This window comes from Ornithorhynchus anatinus, chromosome 2 (genome assembly GCF_004115215.2).
Source record: "Ornithorhynchus anatinus isolate Pmale09 chromosome 2, mOrnAna1.pri.v4, whole genome shotgun sequence".
Taxonomy (NCBI): Eukaryota; Metazoa; Chordata; class Mammalia; order Monotremata; family Ornithorhynchidae; genus Ornithorhynchus; species Ornithorhynchus anatinus.
In genome coordinates this window covers 152,919,017-152,943,639 of record NC_041729.1, presented here as the reverse complement: position 1 = coordinate 152,943,639, position 24,623 = coordinate 152,919,017, and the positions used below count along the sequence as shown (strand labels likewise).

Genomic DNA, 24,623 nt, shown 5'->3' with positions numbered 1-24,623 from the left:
GTCTCTCAGGCCCGCAACCTCCATGTCAACTTTGACTCGGCTCTCTCATTCACCCCACACATCCAATCCATCACCAAAACCTGTTGGTCTCACCTTTATAGTATTGCCAAGATCCGCCCTTTCCTCTCCACCCAAACGGCTATCTTACTATTACAGGCTCTCATAATATCCCGGCTGGATTACTGTGTCAGCCTTCTCTCTGATCTCCCTTCCTCCTGTCTCTCCCCACTCCAGTCTATTCTTCACTCAGCTGCCCAGCTCTTCTTCCTGCAGAAACACTCTGGGCATGTCACTCCCCTTCTTAAAAACCTCCAGTGGTTGCCTATTGACCTCCGCACGAAACAAAAACTTCTCACTTTAGGCTTCAAGGCTGTCCATCACCTTGCCCCCTCCTACCTCTCCTCTCTTCTCTCTTTCTACTGCCCACCCCACACGCTCCGCTCCTCTGCCGCCCACCTCCTCTCCGTCCCCTGTTCTCGCCTATCCCACCGTCGATCCCTGGGCAAAGTCCTCCTGCGGTCCTGGAATGCCCTCCCTCCTCACCTCCGCCAAACTAATTATCTTCCCCTCTTCAAAACCCTACTTAAAGCTCACCTCCTCCAAGAGGCCTTCCCAGACTGAGCTCCCCCTTTTCCCTCTGCTCCCTCTACTCCCCTTCTAACCTCTCCTTCACCTCCCCTCAGCTAAGCCCTCTTTCCCCCCCTTTCCCTCTGCTCCTCCCCCTCTCCCTTCCCCTCCCCTCAGCACTGTACTCGTCCGCTCAACTATATATATTTTACCCTATTTATTTTGTTAATGAGAGGTACATCACCGTGATTCTATTATTTTGTTTATGAGATGTACATCAGCTTGATTCTATTTATTTGCTATTGTTTTAATGAGATGTTCATCCCCTTGATTCTATTTATTGCTGTTGTTTTTGTCTGTCTCCCCCGATTAGACTGTAAGCCCGTCAAAGGGCAGGAACTGTCTCTATCTGTTACCAATTTGTACATTCCAACCGCTTAGTACAGTGCTCTGCACATAGTAAGCACTCAATAAATACTATTGAATGAATGAATATGATGAGTTCAGGACCCAGGTTGATGGCAGTTTGGATTCATTCATTCAATATTTATTGAGTTCTTACCTTGTGCAGAACACTGTACTAAGCGCTTGGGAGAGTACAATATGGCAATAAACAGATTCCCTGTCCACAACGAGCTTACAGTCTAGAGGGGAGCTTATAGCCCAGAGGGTGGAAGGGGCGGAATCTAAAGATGTGAAGAATGAGCATCAAGGTTTAGTGGAAAGAGTTCAAATTTCAGCTCTGCCACCTGTCGGCTGTATGACTTTGGGTGAGTCTCTTAACTTCTCTGTGCCTCAGTTACCTCATTTGCAAAATGGCGATTAAGACTGTGAACCGCAAGTGGGACACCCTGATATGGGATGCCCCTTGCACTTGCATTTTCTCCCTTTTAGACCTCTTCCTTTGCCCTACAGCCCTTATGTACATAACCATAAATTCTTTATATTAATGTTTATCTCCCTCTTTAGACTGTAAGCCCGTTATTGTCAGAGAATGTGTCTGTCAACTCTGTTATACTGTAATCTCCTTCATGATCTCCCAGTATCCTCTCTCCCCACTTCTTCTATACTTCACTCTGCTGCCCGGATTATCCTTCTATAGAAGTGCTCTGGGCATGTCACTCCCCTCCTCAGAAACCTCCAGTGGTTGCCTATCAACCTTCGCATGAAGCAAAAACTCCTCACTCTTGGCTTCAAAGCTCTCCTTCCCCTTGCCCCCTCCTACGTCACCTCCTTCCTCTCCTTCTACAGCCCAGCCCACACACTCTGCTCCTCCACCGCTAACCTTCTCACTGGGCCTCGTTCCTGCCTGTCCTGCCGTCGACCCCTGGCCCCTGTCCTACCTTTGGCGAATGCCCTTCCTCCTCACATCCGTGAAACTAGCTCTATTCCTCCCCTTCAAAGCCCTGAGAGCTCACTTCCTCCAGGAGGTCTTCCCAGACTAAGCCCCCCTTTTCCTCTGCTCCTCCTCCCCTCCCCATCGCCCCGATTCCCTCCCTCTATTCTGCCCCCTTCCTACACACCACACCACTTGTGTATCTGTGTACATATTTATTATTCTATTCATTTTATCAATGATGTGTATACATCTATAATTCTATTTATCTATTTTGAGGCTATTGATGGCTGTATACTTGTTTTGTTTTGTTGTCTGCCCCTCCCCCTTCTAGACTGTGAGCCCGTTGTTGGGTAGGTATTGTCTCTATCTGTTGCCGAATTGTACTTTCCAAGCACTTAGTACAGTGCTCTGCACACAGCAAGAGCTCAATAAATATGATGGTATGAATGAATATAAATAAATAAAGGACATGTACTTAAGTGCATCCACCCCAATGCTTAATGCAGGGCCTGATACATAGTAAGTGCTTAACAAGAACCATAACAAATTTTTAAAAAAGGAAAATAAAATGCCCAACATTCTGCTCCTTCAGACCGCTTTTGTTACTAACCAGGAGAGAAATGGCAGCCTGGGTCTGAACAAGGGACAGGGACTCTGCCTGACCTGCTTTTCTTGTAGCCACACCAGCGCTTAATACAGAGTTTGGCACATAATAAATGCTTAACATATACAACTTTGCTCATTATATGCATGAATCAATCTGCAAGGTTGATATCAGTGTAAAATCAAACATAGGTGGCATATGGTTTAAAGTTAGACATAATGACTGGCAGAATTGGTTCTTACACCAAGATATCCAGTTCCTTGTCAAATGTTGTAACCTGTAGACTATACTTGGTTTATTATTGACTTCATGTTCTAATCAACATGAAGATTTAATGCCTTTTGGGGATTAAAAAAAAATGTCCTGGCATTTTCTGTAGTCAATGTCTCTCCATCACAGGTCAATAAATCCTGATGTTCACCTCAAAAAAAGTCAATATTTTTTTATTCTTGACTCTTAAGGTAATTACTTTGGAAAATGACTACAGCATAAATCTGATAACCCACAAAATAGCACATCATTTAAAATAGCCATAAGAAATGTCAACTTTCCCCAACGTTCCCTTGATGAAGACGTATATCCAACAATGTCACGTATCCCCTCTACCAAGACCTAAGAGATTCAGTGAATAAATACTATCTTGCATTTTATAGAATATCTGAACATTTCTTCATAGAAAAGAATGATAGAATGAACAAGCCCATTTTCAATCAATGCTATTTTTTGAGCACTTACTGTGTACTATATCATTCTGCTTTATCACTGCACTATATCATTCTGCTTTATCCATCTGGCATCTCTCAGCAAAGTTAAACTTTTATTTCTCATTCTCAACATATTCCACATCTAATGTTTTCTCTTATTCCTTCCACACTCTCACCTCACTCCCTTTCTCTTACTTGATGGATTTTCCACAGTTCGTTCCTCCGGTCATTCATGAAAGACAACTCAAAGCTATGTACACCTGAAATATTTCTTCATCTCTCATGAGTCATTATCCTTTTTTCTATTTTAAATCTCTCCTCAACTCAAAGTTATCCAAGGTGTCTTAAAAGTAGGAACCCCATAAGCATCTAATTATCTTGGTTTGTTTACTCTGTGATGAAGCAATCTTTTTTTATTCTGTGTCCAAAGTGCCCTTTATCTAGGTTCCAGAAATACTGCCAAGATTAATGAGTTAACTCCTATAATGTAACTTGAAATCTTTAGGAAATACATCTTATGTATTTTTTTCCCCTCTACATAAGGCAGCCAGGCTCTGAGAGCAATAGGGTAATGGATTAGATTCTCAATACTGTTGGCTCTGGTGGTGGTGGTGTTAGCAGCAGTAATAGTAGGAGTAGGTCATTCAATCATATTTAATGAGCACTTACTGTGTGCAGAGCATTGTACTCGTAGTAGTCATCACAACAGCAGCATTTGTTAAATGCCCTTTTGGTGTGGTGCACTGTACTAGACCCTTTGAAAATACAGAATGATGAAATAACCTATCATGTCTGCAAGAAGCTTATATTCTACTGGGGGAAATGAGCATACAAATATTTAGAACTAGAGTGGCCAAAGTAAATGAGTACCCATATGTACATTTTAAAATTCTTCTTATTAATCATATTTACTGAGCACTTACTGTGTGCAAAGCATTGTAGTAAGTACTTAGATGGTATGTGTTAATCACTCACTATGTGCCAGGCACTGTTCTAAGCACCAGGGTAAACTGCAAGATAATCAGGTTGGACACAGTCCATGTCCCCCAGGGGCTCACAGTCTTAATCCTCATTTTACAGTTGAGGTAACTGAGGCACAGAAAAGTGAACTGACTTGCACAAGGTCACAGGGGAGACAAATGGTAGAGCTGGGATTAGAACCCACGTTCTCCTGATTCCCAAGGCCTTGCTCTATCCACTTAGCCATGCTGTTTCTTATCACATGAGAGCTAGGGGGGTATAAAAAAATTCATAAGTGCTAGAATTGGTAGAAAGGATGACATGGTTCAGGGTTTTGGGAGATCAATCAGGAGAAGCTTTCTGGAAGAAATAGGATTTCAAGATGGCTTTGAATGTGGGGAGAACAGTAAGCTGTCTCTTGTGGGGAGGGACGGAATTCGAAGCCACAGGAATAGCATGAACAAAATATGACAGTCAGGAGTGTCAGGAGCCAGGTACAGCTAGTAGGAAGGCTGGGGAGGAATAAATATAATGAGTTGGAGAATAGCAGGTAAAGAAAACAGATGAATATGGAGGGATCAGATGGAGCGCTTTTTAAAAAAATTTTGGTTTGATGTCGGTGTCATCCTTGACTCGTCTCGTTCGTTCACCCCACGCATTCTATCCGTTACCAAGACCTGCCGGTTTCACCTTTACAATATCGCCAAGATCCGCCCTTTCCTCTCCACCCAAACGGCTACCTTACTGCTACAGGCTCTTGTTATATCCTGGCTAGACTACTGTGTCAGCCTTCTCTCTGATCTCCCTTCCTCCTCTCTCGCCCCACTCCAGTCTATTCTTCACTCCGCTGCCCGGCTCATCTTCCTGCAGAAACGATCTGGGCATGTCACTCCCCTTCTTAAACACCTCCAGTGGTTGCCTGTCAACCTCCGCTCCAGACAAAAACTCCTCACTCTAGGCTTCAAGGCTCTCCATCACCTTGCCCCTTCCTACCTCTCCTCCCTTCTCTCTTTCTACTGCCCACCCCACACACTCCACTCCTCTGCCACCCACCTCCTCACCGTCCCTCGGTCTCGCCTATCCCACCGTCGACCCCTGGGCCACGTCCTCTCGCGGTCCTGGAACGCCCTCCCTCCTCACCTCCGCCAAACTGATTCTCTTCCCCTCTTCAAAACCCTACTTAAAACTCACCTCCTCCAAGAGGCCTTCCCAGACTGAGCTCCCCTTCTCCCTCTACTCCCTCTACCGCTCCCCTCCTTCACCTCTCTACAGCTTAACCCTCTTTTCCCCCCATTTCCCTCTGCTCCCCCCCCCCCCAACCCCTCAGCACTGTACTCGTCTGCTCAACTGTATATATTTTCATTGCCCTATTTATTTTGTTAATGAAATGTACATCGCCTTGATTCTCTTTAGTTGCTATTGTTCTTATGAGATGTTCTTGCCCTTGACTCTATTTATTGTCATTGTTCTTGTCTGTCTGTCTCCCCCGATTAGACTGTAAACCCGTCAAAGGGCAGGGACCGTCTCTATCTGTGGTCAACTTGTTCATTCCAAGCGCTTTGTACAGTGCTCTGCACATAGTAAGAGCTCAATAAATACTATTGAATGAATGAATGAATGAATGCTGAGAGATATAGTGGAGTCAGTGGAGGGTCTTGAAGAGAGGAGAGATGTGAGACAAGGGATAAATTCAGAAAATTTTCCATGCAGCAGCAAGTAGTAGATTAATGAGAAGCAGCGCGGCTTAGTGGAAAGAGCATGGGCTTGCGAGTCAGAGGTCGGGGGTTCTAATCCTGACTCTGCCACTTATCAGCTGTGTGACTTTGGGCAAGTCACTTCAATTCTCTGTGCCTCAGTTACCTCATCTGTAAAAAGGGGATTAAGACTGTGAGCTCCACGTGGGACAACCTGATTACCTTATATCTTAGAACAGTGTTTGGCACATAGTAAGCACTTAACAAATACAACATTATTATTATTGGTAGTAGTAGTAAGTGCTTCAGAAAGAACAATACAAAGAAATGTCTTGCTTGCAAGGAGTTTGAATTCCAGCAAGAAAAACAGATATCCAAATATTCTTGTCTGTCCGTCTCCCCCGATTAGACTGTAAGCCCATCAAACGGCAGTGACTGTCTCTATCTGTTGCCGACTTGTTCATCCCAAGCGCTTAGTACAGTGCTCTGCAAACAGTAAGCGCTCAATAAATACTATTGAATGAATGAATGAATATCCAGGACAGGAGTGATAAAAGAAAACAGTAAATGTTCAATTTAATAGATCTCTATTCACAATAAATATGGGCATTCTACAAAAGTTATGTGTGTTTGTACAGTTTATGGTTGTGGATTGAACATGGAAGAGGAGGAGGTGGGATTAGAGGAGGAGGGATTTTAGGAGGACTTTGAATGTGGGGAGAGGTCAGGTCCATCCGGTTTAGAGATGGAGGGAGGGAGGCAGTTCCAAAGTGGGGAATCAATCAGTCATATTTATTGAATGCTTGCCATATGCAGAGCACTCCCCTAGCAGCTCAGGGTAGAAGCAGCATGGCTCAGTGGAAAAAACACAGGCTTGGGAGTCAGTGGTCATGGGTTCTAATCCCGGCTCCACCACTTGTCAGCAGTATCACTTTGGGCAAGTCACTTAACTTCTCTGTGCCTCAGTTATCTCATCTGTAAAATGGGGATTAAGGCTGTGAGCCCCATGTGGGACAACCTGATTACCTTGTATCCCCCCACCACTTCGAAGAGTGCTTGGCACATAGTAAGCGCTTAACAAATGCCATCATTATTATTATTATTACAATTCAATTCAATACAATTCAAGGGAGAAGCAGCATGGCATAGTGGATAGAGCACAGACCTGGGAGTCAGAAGGTCATGGCTTCTAATCCTGGCCCTGCCACTTATGTGCTGTGTGACCTTGGGCAAGTCATTTTACTTCTCTGGGCCTCAGCTTCTCATCTGTAAAATGGGGATTGAGATTATGAACCCGACGTGGAACAGGGACTGTGTCCATCCTGATTTTCTTATATCTACCCCAGCTCTTAGTACAGTGCCCTGCACACAGTAAGTGCTTAACCAATACCATAGTAAAAATAATAATACACTGACACATTTCCTCTCCATAATGGGTTTAGAGTCTAGAGCAGGAGACAGACATTAATATAAATGAATAATTTATCATTTAAAGATATCTACACAAGTGCTGTGGGATTGGGGTAGTGTGAGGTAGGGGCTAGAAAGAGGAGAGTTACAAGTGAGCTACAGTGACAGGATTAGCTTGGGAATAATGAAGTAACTAAGCTGAGTAACAGACTAAAAGCTTCTTGAGGGCAGTTGTCTACCAGTTCTATGGTACTGTACTCTCATAAGTGCTTAGTACAGTATTCTGCCCTCAGTATGCACTAAAGTAATACCTCTGAATGATAGATTGGGTGAAATGAGCAGATATATAAAATGGGGAGAGTTGTTTGACATCTTTAAGACCAATCTTGGTGAAGTTATCTTAATGTGAAAGGAAATGGGAAGCTAATGTAGGATATTGAAGAGAAGAGAGATGGGTGCCAAGCTTTGCTTCAACGAGATGATGTGTGCAGCAGGATGGAGTCTAGATTGGCTAGGGAAGAGGGTGGAGGCAAGGAGATCTGTGAGGAGGTTAATATAATACTTTGCTTGCAATATGATGAGAACGTGGAAGAGTGTGATAACCATTCGGGTGGAGAGGAAGCCACAGATCTGGGAGATGTTGCGTGGGAAGGACCGACGGGATTTGGCAGTGAGAACATCGGGGAGAAAAGTTAAGAGACCAGCAGGTGTGTTTTCAGGAGGTGAAAGGGGATCGTATCAAAGTTTTAGAGTTATTAGAAAAATAATTTAATGTAGACAACACAAATATTGTCATCTTCAAAACTGTTTCCAAACACGACTCAGTCTTCTTCAGGATTGTTACTTCTATAACTAAATCCTTAAACCTCCCTGCCTGACTCTATGCCAAGCAAATTAAAAGTAGCATAAGCAAACATTTTCTACCAGAATCAAGGGGTGTTGTTTGCTGTAGGCCTGCAGGCTTTCTCGGTGACTCTTTCTCCTTATTATACAAATGGAGAGATTAAGTCAGTTAACATGATTTATCTAAGACCATTAGTAAGCCCCTGTCTGAATGAAGAAAACACAATTCTGGATTTCTCTTCCTGATATCTGGCCTACTTAAACTATTTTCATTCAAATCCATAACCTTCTTTTAAAAAAAAATTATATTCTACTATTTTGAAGTAAATTTACCAACCACCAGATGTACAGACACCTGCACACATATATAAAACTGAAAAGGAGAAAGCACTCATTTTTCAAATTATTGTGCATCATTTAGTTTTCATTTCATTATGTATAAAAATGTAGTCACAGCAGACTCTGAATATAATAATAAAAACACAGCAGTATACCTACATTAATGTAGGGTCGACTAGTTTTACGATTTTCAACGCTAATAAAAAGTTATATAATACTAGCATGCTGGCTAGATTAATTTTAAACTGCTGTGCTGAGTGACTTCAGTTTTACATAGTAGTTTCTAAAGAATTCAAGTGACAGAAAATTTTCTCTTTGAAGTTATATTTGGTGTAATTTAATAATAGCAGAACTGATTTTCTATTTTAAAATCCCAGGACTTTCTGTTGGGGGAAAGATCCTTAGGCCAGACTTTCTGTAATGTATACTGTTGGCAGCAAATTTCAATTCCTAAAAAGGGGGAAAAAGAAAGGATATATATCAGGTGAATAAAATGTTGGCAAGATAAATTTCTTTTCTAGCCTTTATTTGACTCCAGCACACAAACTGTTTACTGGGAAATGTAAATTCAGCTTTTTATGCAGAGGTAGTATATCCCCTTCTGCCAACACCACATTGAAAATGTGAACTTTATTCTGAAAGGACTTCAATTTTCAGAACTCACTTGGACAGAAATGTCAAAAAATGTTCAAACCAAATACTAGCTATATTAACTTATTCCAAATTCCAAAGTTTTTTTAATATTAAAAAAATGCATAGGTGCAATGCCTGGTGGTTAATTTTTTTCCCTGCTTCAGAATCAGAATTTGGTTAGGTCCTTATCATATAAAGAGTTCTCTCAGCCAAATCAATCAATCATCTGTACTTTGGGATGCTTACTATGTGCAGAGCATTATTCTAAGCACTTTAGGATAGTATAATACAACAGAGTTGGTAGGCATGTTCCCAGCTCACATGAAACTTGCATTCTACAGGGAGAAACAGATAGTAAAGTTAATTGGGGTTATATACATAGGTGCTATACACCTGGGGGTGGAGTGAACATCAAATGCTTAAACGGTACACATCCAAGTGAAAAGGCAACGCAGAGGGGAGTGGGGAAAATGAGGTTTAGTCCAGGAAGACGTTTTGGAGATATGATTTCAGGAGGGTTTTAAAAGTGGGCTATGAAGGGGAAAGGAGTTGCAGGCCAGAGGCAGGACATGGGTGAGGGATGAGCAGAGAGATAGATGAGATCAAGTTACAGTGAATACTTGGCTTCAGAGTAGGCTGTGTTGTAGTAGAAAATCAGAGAGGTAAGATAGGAGGGGGCAAGGTGATTGAAAGCTTCAAAGCTGATGGTAAGGAGTTTCTGTTTGATGCCAAGGTGGTTGGACAACCATGGGAGATTCTTGAGGAGTGGGGAAACAAAGAACATCAAATGTATTCTGACAAACATTGCTGAGAGCAACCTGATCTTTTGAAGAGAAACTGAACTGCAACTGTGAAAAACAACACAAAGACAACAAAGATTTGGGTGTGTGTGATGAATGAGAATCCAGAAAGGCAGAACAATTGAAGATTATTTAGGTTAATCACCTATTCTTGATTCCCCAGGATCTATCTTTCTATATTTTTTTGTCTCAGGCCTCAATCGAACAATCAATGGTATTTATTGAGAATTTAGTATGTGCAGAGCACCGTACTAAGTGCTCACGAGAGTACAAGATAACAGAACTAGCAGACATGTTTCCTGTCAATACCGAGTTTCTAGTCTAGAGACGGGTTTACAGTTTATAGCAGGAATCACTAGCCCAGCTATCATTTCATTTTAATTGTTCCCACTGTCTACACCTTATGTTTAATGTATTCCTATTTTCTATGTAACTCTCCTCTCTAGGTTGTGAGAGTTCTGTGGAACAGGAACCACACCTGAATTAGCTTATTTTGTACAGTGCTCAGCAGACAGCTCCTTAAATACCACAATATAGGAATCACAAAGGCAGTCTGATTTTTATGTTCGATGACTTCCTCAAAGATCGACTGACTATTCAATAGTATTTATTGAGCACTTACTATGTGCAGAGCACTGTACTAAGCGCTTGGAATGAACAAGTCGGCAACAGATAGAGACAGTCCCTGCCGTTTGGTGGCCTATCAAAGTGACTTTCCCCTTCTTGAGTGTACTGAGGCTCGGTTTCTGCACTGCTAGCATCAAGAGGAAGGGGTAGAGGAAAACATGGGGTGGGACCCCCTCCACAGACAGGAAAGGAGTGGGTAGTTAGGGGTTCAGAGTTGGGCACCCCACATTTCCCATGGTATTGGGTTCTCTTTTCTGGAAAATCCTCTTTAAGGACTCTCTTGAGTTTCAGACCCACTCCTCTTTCCTTCCACTCCCCCTGCAGGACTGGGAAAAGACAAGACTCCGGTGTGGCATGGGGAGGGTACGAGAGCATGAGAGGGGCTAAGCTTGGATACTGTCCCGGTTGCTTCCAAACTGCTCCTCCTGCATCACTGGTGCAAGAACTCAATGCGCAGATTTTCCCACCAATCTGATCCTGCCCCCAGTAAGCAATCAGAAGAGAGGGCAGGAGGGACAGACCATATACCAGTTTAACTGGAAGGATCTGAACAACAAAAGCTTCTTGGAAACCTTATATTTGTTTTTGGACTTGTAGATTAGCAAGCCACAGACTGATCGTGGAACCACAGTATAATATAAAAATAGGTAGGGCAGGGAGTGTATCTTGTGCTTCTGTTATTCCTTTTCTAATAATAATAGTAATTAATAATAATAATTATGGTATTTGAGCACTTACTATCTGCCAAGCACTGTTCTAAGAGCTGGGGTAGATACAAGGTAATCAGATTGTCCCACATGGGGCTCACAGTCCCCACCGTGAGGACCGTGAGGAGGTGAGCGTCATAGGAGTGGAGTGTGAGGGGTGGACAGTAGAAAGAGAGAAGGGAGGTGGGGTAGGAGGGGACAAGGTGATGGAAAGCTGCGAAGCCAAGAGTGAGGAGTTTTTGTTTGTGCGAAGGTTGATATGTTTTCTCAAAAGGGGTTTAGAGTCTTAATCCCTATTTTACAGATGAGGTAACTGAGGCACAGAGAAGTGAAGTTAATCACTTAAATTCACATAGCATACAAGTGGCAGAGCTGAAATTAGAACCCATGACCTTCTGACTCCCAGACCCTGCTCTATCCACTATACCAAGCTGCTTCCTATGTAGCCAGCCTACCACTGTTTGGGGCAAGAAGGTGGGCCCAGGCCCAGAACCAAGGCATTTGTTCAATGGGAGGGTCACAAATGCAATCTTGGTTGCATTTTCCAGCCCTTCTCCTCTTGGCAGTGTTACATGGAATACAACAGCAGGAGGCTTGAGGGAATGTTGGTAGGACACTGTTTAATAAAAAAATGGGGAGGAACTAGTGGAAAATGTCTAGGGAGGGGCCAATTTAGGGGACTGAAGTGGGGAAGAAAACTACTCTGAACAGGGGAGCATGTGAGCAGACCAGTCTGAGGGGAAAAAGGGAGGGGATGAATTTACCCATGGCGATAAGAAAAATAATAATAATTGTGGTATTTGTTAATCTCTTACTCTAGTCCAAGCATTGCACTAAACATGGGGAAGATGCAAGATAAACAGATCGGACACATTCCTCACCCAAAATGGGGTTTACAGTCTCAGAAGGAGGGAGAATGGGTATTTTTACCCCATTTCATAGATGAGTAAACTGAGGCACAGAGAGGTTAAGTGAGTTAATCTCTAACTCTAGTCCAGCACCGCACTAAACATGGGGTAGATGCAAGATAAACAGGTCGGACACATTCCTTACCCAAAATGGGGTTTACAGTCTAAAAAGGAGGGAGAACGGGTATTTTAGTCCCATTTCACAGATGAGGAAACTGAGCACAGAGAAATCACACAGCAGGGAATTTTTTTTTTGTTGGTATTTGTTAAACGCTTACTATGTGCCGAGCACTGTTCTAAGCGCTGGGGTAGACATAGGGGGATCAGGTTGTCCCACGTGGGGCTCACAGTCTTAATCCCCATTTTACAGATGAGGGAAGTGAGGCACAGAGAAGTTAAGTGACTTGCCCACAGTCACACAGCCGACAAGTGGCAGAACTGGGATTCGAACTCATGAGCCCTGACTCCAAAGCCCGTGCTCTTTCCACTGAGCCACGCTGGAAATGGAGGATCCAGGATTAGAACCTAGGTCCCTTGACTCCCAGGCCCATGCTCTGTCCACTAGGCCATTCTGTGATTGGGAGTAGCATAGGGTCCTGGGTTTGCAAATCCTAGGATACATCAGCTACCAATGTATGGTGTCCTTCTGGATTGTAAGCATGGTGCGGTGTTCAGAACCTGAGATACTCAAGCATGTATTTGTCTTATCCCATAGCAACGCCATGAACACATCTCTCCCAGAACACCCCACATCCATCTGCGATCCGGGCTTTGGAGTCAGAGGTCATGGGTTCGAATCCTGGCTCTGCCACTTGTCAGCTGTGTGACTTTGGGCAAGTCACTTCATTTCCCAGTGCCTCAGTTCCCTCATCTGTAAAATGGGGATGAAGACTGTGAGCCCCACGTGGGACAACCTGATTCCCCTGTGTCTACCCCAGCGCTTAGAACAGTGCTCGTCACATAGTAAGCGCTTAACAAATACCAACATTATTATTATTATTAGTGCATCCATAGAATTTTCTTGGTAAAAATATGGAAGAGGTTTAACGGTCGCTTCCTTCCTCACAGTCAACTTGAGAGTCCATCCTTGAGTATCTCTCCCATGCTGCTGCTGCCCAGCATAGGTACATTTTGATTGGTAGCAGATGGCCTTCCACTCACTAGCCACTGCCTAAGCTAGGAATGGAATGGGGAGGCCTCTGCTTGACTCTCCCTCCCATAAACAAGACTGGTAGAGTACTGGAAACTCTCCAGGTGCTAGCCTGAGAGGGGCCATGCGTATATACATGCATATATATCTCTCTATTATAAGCACAGGTTGTGTGTGTGTGTCTGTGTGTGTGATATAAAAACATCTCGAGATTCTTTAACTCCAGTACCTTTTTCAGAAACTGGGTCTACAACTAGAATAAACAGCATTTTACTGTAGCCCAGATTACATTTTGTCTCTGTAATACAAGATAGAGTCTCTGAAATTCTTCCATAGAACCTCTGGGGAAAGCAAAACTGCAACAATCTACCAAAGGGGAGAGAGAGAGAAGAGAAAATCCAGCTTGTTCAAATTCAGAGGAGGATTGACTAATTGGAGGAATTGACAGAGAACAGCAAAGTTCTTTGGTACCAAACAGACTTGCTGATTCACAGTAAAACTCATTTAAAATGGGCTGACAGGGAAAAAAACAGTAGACTTTCTAGGTAAAGTGGAATAATGAACAAGAAGTAATGGACAAACGCAACTGATTTTCAATTGTCTGAACAAATGGTAAATCAATTTCCTCATCAGAACAACCACTTAAAACTAATTCACCAATTCAGAAAAAACAAATGATCTTTTCTTGCATGGTATTCCTGGGAGAGGGAGCATTCCAAATAGTGCGGTTATTTAATATGGAACAGTCTTTAAGGCACACAAATGAACTGTAGATTCTGTATAGATATTCCTGTCCCTTATATTCCTGCATGTGTCTATCAAAATGTATATATGCAGATCAACACAGTATTCATGCCTGCTACTACCAATGGTATTTATTGAGCACTTACTGTGTGCAGAACACTGTACTAAGCATTTGGGAGATTTCAACAGAGTTGGTAGATATGTTCTCTGCCCAAAGGAGTTAACAGTTTAGAGTTATTGAAGTTAATGTAGTGCACTTATTCTCCCTCTCTAAAACCTCACAAGTTCACAGTCCTCCAGGTCAACCCCGCATTGATCCAGTTAGATGGCTGTAGCCAATAAACTAATCATTCATTCATTCAATTCATTCAATAGTATTTATTGAGTGCTTACTACGAGCAGTGCACTGAACTAAGCACTTGGAATGTACAATTCAGCAACAGGTAGAGACAATCCCTACCCAATAATGGGCTCACAGTCTAATCGGGGGAGATAGATGGACAAAACAAGAGAACATAATCATGATAAATAGAATCAAGGGGATGTACACCTCATTAGCAAAATAAATAGGGTAATAAAATCTATACAAATGAGCACAGTGCTGAGGGGAAGGGTAGGGGGAGGAGGAGGAGCAGAGAGAAAGGGGGCTTAGCTGAGGGGAGGTGTAGGGGGAAGGGGAGGAGTAGAGGGCAGAGGGGGAGCAGAGAGGGAGCAGAGGGAAAAGGGGTAGCTCAGTTTGGGAAGGCCTCTTGGAGGAGATGAGCTCTCAGTAGGGCTTTGAAGAGGGGAAGAGAGTTAGTTTGGCAGAGGTGAGGAGGGAGGGCATTCCAGGGCAGCGGTAGGACGTGGGTCAGATGTTGACAGTGGGATCGATGTGAACGGGGAACTGTGAGGAGGTGAGTTTGAAGAGAAGTGGAGCATGTGGGGTGGGCAGTAGAAAGAGAGAAGAGAGGTGAGGTAGGAGGGGGCAAGGTGATGGAGAGCCTTGGAGAGCCTTGAAGCCAAGAGTGAGGAGTTTCTGTTTCATGTGTGCAGAGCACTGGACTATGAGCTCTGGGTGAATTATTATTCATCAAGAAGGGCAGAATGAATTGTTAGAAGGTTGTTGAAGCCGGGCCTCAAACAGTGTAACACAGCAGTGGGCTGCTGGGAGATCCTTACAGGGACAGGCAGGCCCCTAGGGCAGCAAACAGGAGAGGAACACTTCTGCCCTAGCAAAGACTTCACAATGATCAGACTTCTGAGGGGAAAACTCACAGTATAGACAGGCAGAGGAGGAGAAGAAGGGGAAGGAGAAGGAAGTGAAAGGGGGGAAAAGGAGAGGGAAAGGGGGAAGAGGAGGAGGAAGGGGAGGAGGAGGAGGAAGTGGGGAAGAGGAGGAGGAGAAGTAATGACACTATAGTACAGGGCACTGTACAATGCCCTGGGGGAAGAACAGAGGACAAACCTGCAGCCACAGCTATTGTCTATCTTTTTGTACAAACAATGTGGAAGGGTGTGTTGGTAACGTTTCAGACTTTATTAGCATGGACAAAAGGGATTTCATCACCAACAATGTCATCTTTTGAAAGTGTGTGAATCAATCTTTTAATTAAAAGTAGACTATTTCTGATTTTCCTTTCTTCCACCTTGCAGATTAGGGATATTTTGCTTGACTGCAAAGTCTTGCAGCCTGTGACCTTGATGAATGGAAGGCATTTGTGCAATTTAGATTAGTTCCGTAATTGTTTGGCCCAGATGCAAGAAACATCCCCTGTGGAACTGAACATTCGCTTATTAGACACTGTGCTTATTGAGAAATTTAAGGTTAGAACAAAGTACATTTATCCCTCCCAGCTAAGAGGACATTCTGATACTTCTGTTCTCAATGGTAGCTATCTTGACACCAACTATAGGAATGGGACTGCAGCAGAAAGCAGAACTAATTTCGGAGATGCTACTAGATACTGAATCACCTTCAGAAAAACAAGAAAGAGGAAGTGAATACCAATGAACAGGGGAGTGGGCCTGGGGCCTTTAGAATGTTTAGCTAGTTTTACTTATAGTCCCACCTTCAAATGCCAAGTCTCTTGTTTGAGCGGTAGACTTGGAAAATACGCTTCTGGCTTTGAGGTTCTCCCTTCATGTTTCAGAGGATGCTAAACAAGGGCCCTTTCCGAGCTCAGATGAAAAGAGTGTCTCATTCTGATTCTCCATTGGCATAGAGAAGAATGAACCTGGGGTGGTCTCAAGTCAAAAGTTAGCAGCAAAAGTATTTATTTTGTGCCCAAAGAGTACAGATGACTAGACTAACATTTGGAACTATAGCATAGAAGTAAAATTCCCTTAGGGTGGTTACATTCTAAGGGGTGAGACAGGCAGACAGATTATTCACAAATAGTGGCAGCAGGGGTTAGAGAAAGAATATGACTTCATGAAAAGAAGGTGTCATCTGGGTGTCTGAGGATCTAAACTCTAATCCCAATTCTGCCACTTGCCTGCTGTGTGACCTTGGGCAGGTCGCTGAACTTCTATGGTCTTCAGTTTCCTCATCAGTAAAATAGGAATTCAATATCTTTTTTCTGTCTCACTTAGACTGTGAGCCCCATGTGAGATAAGAACTATTTCCGATCAGATTAACTTGTATCTACTCTAGTGCTTAGTACACAGTGTTGGCCACATAGTAAGTGCTTAATAAATATCACAGTTATTATTATAATGATAATTGTTGTTATCATTTTAACAATAAGAGAGGAATGGTGATTAGAGTATCTATATATACCTGTAAACCAACCAGTTTATTCTGAGCAGAACACTGTATTAAGCAAATAGGAAAGTAGTAAACAATAGAGAAGGTGGTCACAATCTCTGTCCCCAAGAAGCCTACATATTACAGAGGGAGACAGACATTAAATTGATAGCTGATGTATAGGTAAAAAACTGCTTGTGGTGGTAGAGTGAATATTTAGGCACTTAAAGCGTTTAAATCTAAGTACGCTGATGAAGCAAAGGGAGGATGAACAGAATTGCAGACTTAGGAAAGGCCTCTTGGAGGATTTCTGATTTTAGTAGGGCTTTGAAGATGAGCCCTTTGTTGGGCAGGGATTGTATTTGAGGCTGAATTGTATTTTCCAAGCACTTAGTACAGTGCTCTGCACAGAGGAAGCACTCAATAAATACAATTGAATGAATGAATGACGATGGAAGCATGGTCATATGCCAGATATGAAAGGGGATGGGATCCAGCCAGAGTGCTGAGGGTGTTGGGATGGCATGATGTGGGGTGGTGGCATTTAACTGGAGTAAGCTTCCTGGTGGTGCTGGACTTCAGAATGGCTTTGAACATGAGCAGAGCGGTGGTGTAGTAGACTTATAGGGAGAGGGAGTCCTAGGTAAAGTAGAGCCTTGAACCATCAGTTAGAGGGAAGAAAGTTGAGGAAGAGCACACGGAGAGCATTGGAGCTTGGAAGGAGCGGAGGGTCATGGGGAGTAGCAGGCAATGAGAACATAAACAATAATAATAATAATAATAATGTTATTTGTTAAGCGCTTACTATGTGCCGAGCACTGTTCTAAACTCTGGGGTAGATACAGGGTCATCAGATTGTCCCACATGAGGCTCACAGTCTTCATCCCCATTTTACAGATGAGGTAACTGAGGCACAGAGGAGTTAAGTGACTTGCCCACAGTCACACAGCCGACAAGTGGCAGAGCGGGATTCGAACCCATGACATCTGACTCCCAAGCCCATGCTCTTTCCACTGAGCTACGACAGATAGCTGAGGGAGAGTCTTGAAACCAATGGTTAATTGTTGAGCTTGGGGCATTGGGCAATTGGTAGCAAGTGGAAGTTTGTGGAGAGCCGTTTACCAAACAACATTTTCGAAAGATGATCCAGGCTCCAGAGTGTAGAATAGTCTGAAGAAGGAAGAGGTTGGAGACCAGAAATGAATAACCCTCTCAAGCTGAACTCTCTTTAGAGGGTAACTCCTGATAGGAAGCCCAGACAGGCTTACTTGTTGGTTCATAGCCTCTTCTCTCAATCAATCAATCAATCATATGTATTGAGTTCTTACTCTGTGCATGGCACTATACTAAGCACTTGGGAAAATACAATATAACAATATACAATATAACCATATGCAATATGTCAATATAATAATAATGTTGGTATTTGTTAAGCGCTTACTATGTGCAGAGCACTGTTCTAAGCACTGGGGTAGATACAGGGTAATCAGGTTGTCCCAAGTGAGACTCACAGTTAATCCATTTTACAGAAGTTAAGTGACTTGCCGACAGTCACCCAGCTGACAAGTGGCTTAGCCAGGATTTGAACCCATGACTTCTGACTCCCAAGCCCAGGCTCTTTCCACTGAGCCACGCTGCTAAAATATTCTCTCTCCAGTTTATACTTCACCCTGCTGCCTATATTGTTTTTCTAAAAAAATGTCTTGCACGTCTTGCTACATCTCAAAAATATCCAACGGCTGCCCCTCCATCTCTGCTTCAAAAAGAAGCTCCTCATCATTGGCTTTAAGAAAATCAGCATGGCCTAGTGGAAGGAGCCAGGGCCTGGGAATCAAAGGACCTGGGATTTAATCATAGCTCTGCCACTTGTCTGCTGTTTGGCCTTGGGCACATCATTCAACTTTTCTGAGCTTCAGTTTTCCTCATTTGCAAAATGGGAATCAAATCCTATTCCCTCTTACTTAGACTGTTAGTGAATGCGGGACAGAGCCTGTGACCAATCTGAGTATTTTGTGTCAATGAACTGTAAGATTCTAGACTGTAAGCTCTTTATGGGCAGAGAATGTGTCTGATATACCATTGTGCTGTTACTCTCTCAAGTGCTTAGTACAGTGCTCTGCATCCAGTAAGGCTTCAAAAAACATTGATTGATTAACTGATCAACCCCAACCCTAGCACAATGTTTGGCAGATGGAAAGTGCTTAACATGTCGCATAAGTCTTATTGTTATCATTTAAGGCATTAATCAGCTCTCTCCCTCCTATCTAGCCTCAGTTATTTCCTATTATAACCCGGCCCATGCATTTCACTCTAAAAAAATCTATTCACAGTACCTTCATCTCATCTGTCTCACTGCCAACCCCTTACCGGTCCTTGTTCCTCTCTAATTGCAAGCCAGTCCACACACTTTGCTCTTCTAATACAAACCTACTTACTGTATTCAATAAGAAAATGATGAACTGGTACCCATTCCACTTAAGCATGTCATGAATTGAGGCCCACCAATGAAGTGGGGAGTGTAATGGATAATTATTTTGGTATTTATTAAGCACTTACTACATGCCAGACACTGAAGTAACTGCTGGGGTCGATACAAGCAAATCGGGTTAGACACAGTCCCTGTCTCGCATAGGGTTCACAGTCTTCATCCCCATTTTACAGATGAGGTAATTGAGGCACAGAGAAGTGAAGTGTATATATACATAAATGGTGGTATTTGTTAAGCGCTTACTATTTGCAAAGCACTGTTCTAAGCGCTGGGGGGATACAGGGTGTTCAGGTTGTCCCACTTGGGGCTCACAGTTTTAATTCCCATTTTACAGATGAGGTAACTGAGGCACAGAGAAGTTAAGTGGTTTGCCCAAGGCCACACAGCAGACAAGTGGCAGAGCCAGGATTAGAAATTCATGACCTTCTGACACCCAGGCCCATGCTCTATCCACTATACTGTGCTGCTCCCATGCTGTTTTTATTTAGGCTGTGTCTGACCTTATTTTATTCAATGCCTGACTCAGCAAGACCAGGCCTCTCTATTTAGAAATAAAAAGCAAACAAACTATCCTAGACATTTAAAAATGTTTAACAATAAACCTCAGGATAAGGGAGGGAGGAAGTTAAATTACAATTCATCCTATAACTGCCCTGAAGTGTAAGTTAAATGAGGTGAAAGGAACCCTATTATCTGTGTTGAATAAAATCAATTAATGTCCACAGGTCTTAGGGTAGAATGAAATATTCCTCAGTGAAATTACACTCTAAGTCAGAATGAAAATTCATTCGATGCTTAGAAGCTGTTGATAGGAATAGATTTGTAAAGATTTCAACAAATCTCTTGATATCAAGATGTAATAGTTTTCTTTTTCTTTTATATTGTTTTTATGCCACTGTGGCTGGCATCAAGTTCTGCTTCAAACATTTGATAGGATTGATGCTCCCAGTCATGAGAATTGAAAAGTTGGTTATGCTGGTGTTATACTGTCAGGCTCAATTAGATCCCTATAGGGATCTATTAAAACATTCCATCAGAATTTGGTACATTTTATTCTAGCAAGAACCATGTGGTTTGCTCATACGTGTCACACAGAAACAGAAATCTGGTGCAGAGCTAGAAAGGTACACAAGAGACCTAGATGAAACCCCAAAGGCAGTCTAAAACGATTTCCTCACTCATTTTTTCTTAAAATTCAGAAGAAATGAACAATAAGTAGAATATTTACATCTGTATTAATATGAAGAAGGAAGACATGACTAGGCAAAATCTTCCAGAGTTCAAGTCTTCTTTCCTAAAGAGTATTCATTCATTCATTCTGTTGTATTTATTAAGTGCTTACTGTGTGCAGATCACTGTACTAAGCGCTTGGAATGTACAATTCACCAACAGATAGAGACAATCCCTGCCCAACAGTGGGCTCACACTCTAAAAAGGGAGGCAAACAACAAAACAAAACAAGTAGACAGGCATCAATGCCATCAAAATAGATAAACAGAATCATAGATATATACACAGCATTAAGAAAATAGAGTAATAAATAATATATATAAATATACACAAGTGCTATGGGGAGAGGAAAGGGGTAGAGTAGAAGGAGGGAGTAGGGGCAATGGGGATGGGAGGGATCAAGCTGGGAAGGCCTCCTGGAGGAGGTGAGCCCTCAGTAGGGCTTTGAATAGGAAAAGAGAGTTAGTTTGGCGGATGTGAGGAGGGAGGGCATTCCAGGTCAGAGGTAGGACTTGGGCCAGGTGTCAACGGCAGGACAGGCGAGAATGAAGCCCAGTGAGGAGGTTAGCGGCAGAGGAACAGACTGTGGGGGATTTAAAGAGCCAAAGGGAAAGTTGGGGCAGGAAGGCGGAAGAGTGGGGTAGGAGGGAGGGGGCTCCCTCCAGTTATCACTGCATCTTCCTCTTACCATTCTTCTCCACATGTCTTGAGAAAGTTGTTTCCACCCGCTGTCCCCACTTCCTCTCCTCCAATTCCCTTGATCCCCTCCAATCTGGCTTCTGTCCCTTTCACTACATGGAAACTGCTCTCTCTAACGTAGTCAATGACGTTCTGGGGAAATCCTTTGGCTCTGCTCTACCCTAATCCTCCTAGATCTCCCTGATATCTTCAACATTAAAGACTACTCTCTTCTCCTTGAAAGATTATATAATCTTGGCTTCTCTAATAGTGTCCTCTCTTGGTTCTCCTATCTCTCTGACTGCTCTTTCTCAAACACTTTTGCAGACTCCTTCCTTGCTTCCCACCCTCTGACAGTGGGGTTCTCTGAAGGTTCAGCTCTAGGTCCATTTCTACTCCCCATCTACACCCATTCCCTTGGAGAATTCATTGCTTCCATGGCTTCAAGTAGCATCTCTATATGGTTGATACCAAATCTACTTTTCCAGCCTTGACTTCTCTCCTCTGCTGTCTCACATTTCCTCATCCCTTTTGTGACTGCCTCTCTATTATTTTAGGGTCACAAAATGTCCAAAATGAGGGAATTATGAGAAATACTTTGGCATCTAATGAGATGTTGCTGTCCAATAAACCAGTCTGGGTTGAGAAAATAAACATCATTCAGATTTTCAAAGGGAGTGTATTTGAGTAATCAAAGATCACCTGGAAAGTTTGAGAGCTCTTTTGGAAAAGAACACAATATGTATCTGTAATGTTTCCTGGACAGATACATAGCACCCTGCTTCTTTCTCCATTCTGATCCTCAGGTTCCTAGGCTTTGGGTAACTACTGCCTGCTGTGTAACCTTGGGCAAATACTAATGTTTTCTATGCCTTAGTTTCCTCATCCATCAGAAGGGGATGAGATACCTTTTTTATTCATTCATTCAATCGTATTTATTGAGCGCTTACTGTGTGCAGAGCACTATGTTAAGTGCTTGGGAGAGTACAATGCAACTATAAACAAGCGATTCCCTGCCCACAACAAGCTTACAATCCTCTTCCCCTTTAGACTGTGAGCTTCATGTGGGACAGACACTATGTCTAGGCTGCTTATTTATATTAGATCTATGTCAACTGTATGGAGCTTGGCACAGGAAACCAGTATTATTATTATTACGTTGGAAGTGCTTAATACCTCAGTTATTATTATTGTCATTATTATTATTATTATTATTACTTGTAGAAGTCTGGGGACAATATGTTTTCTCTGGGGACAATATGTTTTCTCAGGTTTCTGGGAACTATAATGGAAACACTAGGTTTTCTGATATTCTTGACTATCATGGCTCTACTACCTAGCAGCTGAATATCTCTTTGTATAAAGTCCTTTAGAGTGGGGATCATATCTACTAACTCTATTGGACTCTCCCAAGCACTTACTTCAGGGCTCTGCACACAGTAGATTCTTAATAAATACTACTGATTGATTTTAAACTTGGAGAGTAAAAAGTAGGAAGGGAGAGGGGCACAGTCTCCATTTTTCCCCTAGGGTGAACTGAACTTTGGGGTTGGCATAAAAAAGGCTCTATAAGAACATATAAACCACCAGTGGCTCATTGCCAAAGTTGAATTCCCAACATGTTTTCAGATACAAAATTAACCATCTATTTTGGTCCTCTGAAACATGTTTAACATGGCAATAGTTAATTGTGCTCTTGGCATCCAAAAATGCCATCTGCCCTGAAAAAGTTGTTAAATCCAATATGGAGGGTGTGACTACTCGCTCAGTATTACGGCCTCATTTACAGCCCAGACCCAAACCTGGAGATAGATTCTGGGAGCAGTTCATTGAAATTGCTCTTCTCCCTGAAGCACAGTGGTTATGATTAGCTCTGTACAGCAGCTGGAAGAAGATCCTGCTCAGGAGTAAGTAACATTTATACATTCAGCAAATTAAGACATTCTGCTGGGCAATTTGGGAATCAGAAAAAAAAAGAAGTGTAGTAAAGCTTCTCATGAATAGCTAACCGAAATTTTTACTGTGGACCCACTTAAGATCTCGGCGAATTAGTAATGCGGGTTTTGGATTTTTGATGTCTTTGTTTAAATATTTGTCTCCTTGAGGCCATCTCAAGAAAGAGATATTGCATTTTAAAGGAAGTTCCAAGAGGGCAAAGTACATAATGCCTTGTGGCTTTATCAACAATGCAAATGCAGAATACACAACTAATTCACCAGACCATAATTTTTAGGTCTGTCACTGTGACAGATGAAGTTCCATTGATGCAATAAGTCATCTTTATTCCAGGCAGTTTACAGGATTGTGACCAACAGTCTTCCTACATGCAGTTCACGGGGGTTAGAATTTTACTGCTGAAAGAAAATCTCATTTCATTAAAGTGCTAGTTAAAATTTCTCCCATCTGAATAATCTTTCCTTAGAAAGCTTTCCTTTAATTTACTGCATACTAAAAGGTCACCTTTTATCCTATTATTGAAAATGTAGTAAACACTTTAAAGCTCAATTTCCTAATTAGCAAGGTCCCTTTGTACATGGTAGTATTCCAAAATAATCACTATTGGTAGGATAGAGTTAAACATACATCATTTACTTTATATTTGTGAAAAAGATACTTATTTAATTAGCTAGGAAGGCATGTCATATTCATTTAGGATTTTAGTAGAACTTGTTATTAAAGTTTCAAACTGTTTCAGTTTCTCCCTGAAAAAGAGCTGCTACTACTATCTTTGCAATTCAACTATTATTTATAGTGATGCAAAAATTCTACAATTCATAGTGATGCAAAAAATTATAAAAGCAGCATAATGTATAGGGTAAAAGGAGTCCCTTTCATAAATTACTGGTAACAAGTCATATTTCTATATTGAAATTTTGCCACTTTCTAAAAAAATACTCAAGTTTATTAACTAATGTGAAATCTATCTAAATCAAGTTGTATCACCAAGGTGATGTGTGTTTCTAAAATGATTTAGTGCTTTCAGTTACAAGAAGAGTAATAGTCACTTTAAGATTAGCTGAATATATGTGTGTGTATATATATATATATATATATGTACATACATGTTTACAAGAACATATAAGACATACATGACTAAATTTACTCTATAAAAGTTTCCAATTGACCTTACTTTTATCCATTCCCTATAACATCTAAAGCTTTTTAAATGTTTAAATGGGGATGAGATTGTGTAACATTCAATTTCCCCAGAAACTAACAAATATACAGCTTTTTCTAGATGCAGGCTATTCTACTAACATGAATCCTTTCAATTTACCAAAGATACTCATACATTTAGATTTCATATATATATATATATGTATATATGTATATATATGACTAATGGTATAGTACTCTTAGATGCCAATAGCTTTTTTATTTAACAAGAAACATTTCTTTAACACTACCTTCTGAAGGCATGAAAATTCTGCAAATTGCATATTCCCCTTCAGCTTGGAAAAATGTGCTAC

General features: G+C 42.0%; 1 protein-coding gene and 1 non-coding gene across 5 annotated transcripts in view; both read right to left on the bottom strand.

Annotated features, from left to right (window-relative positions):
- The window catches only part of TMEM117 (transmembrane protein 117), a 537,883-nt gene that overhangs the window by 51,941 nt on the left and 461,319 nt on the right, over nt 1–24,623 (bottom strand). The gene's annotated exons all lie outside the window — the stretch shown is intronic.
- LOC114809820 lies at nt 13,270–13,407 on the bottom strand. Its single transcript, XR_003757595.1, has one exon. It is a non-coding gene; the product is annotated as a small nucleolar RNA SNORA7 (small nucleolar RNA).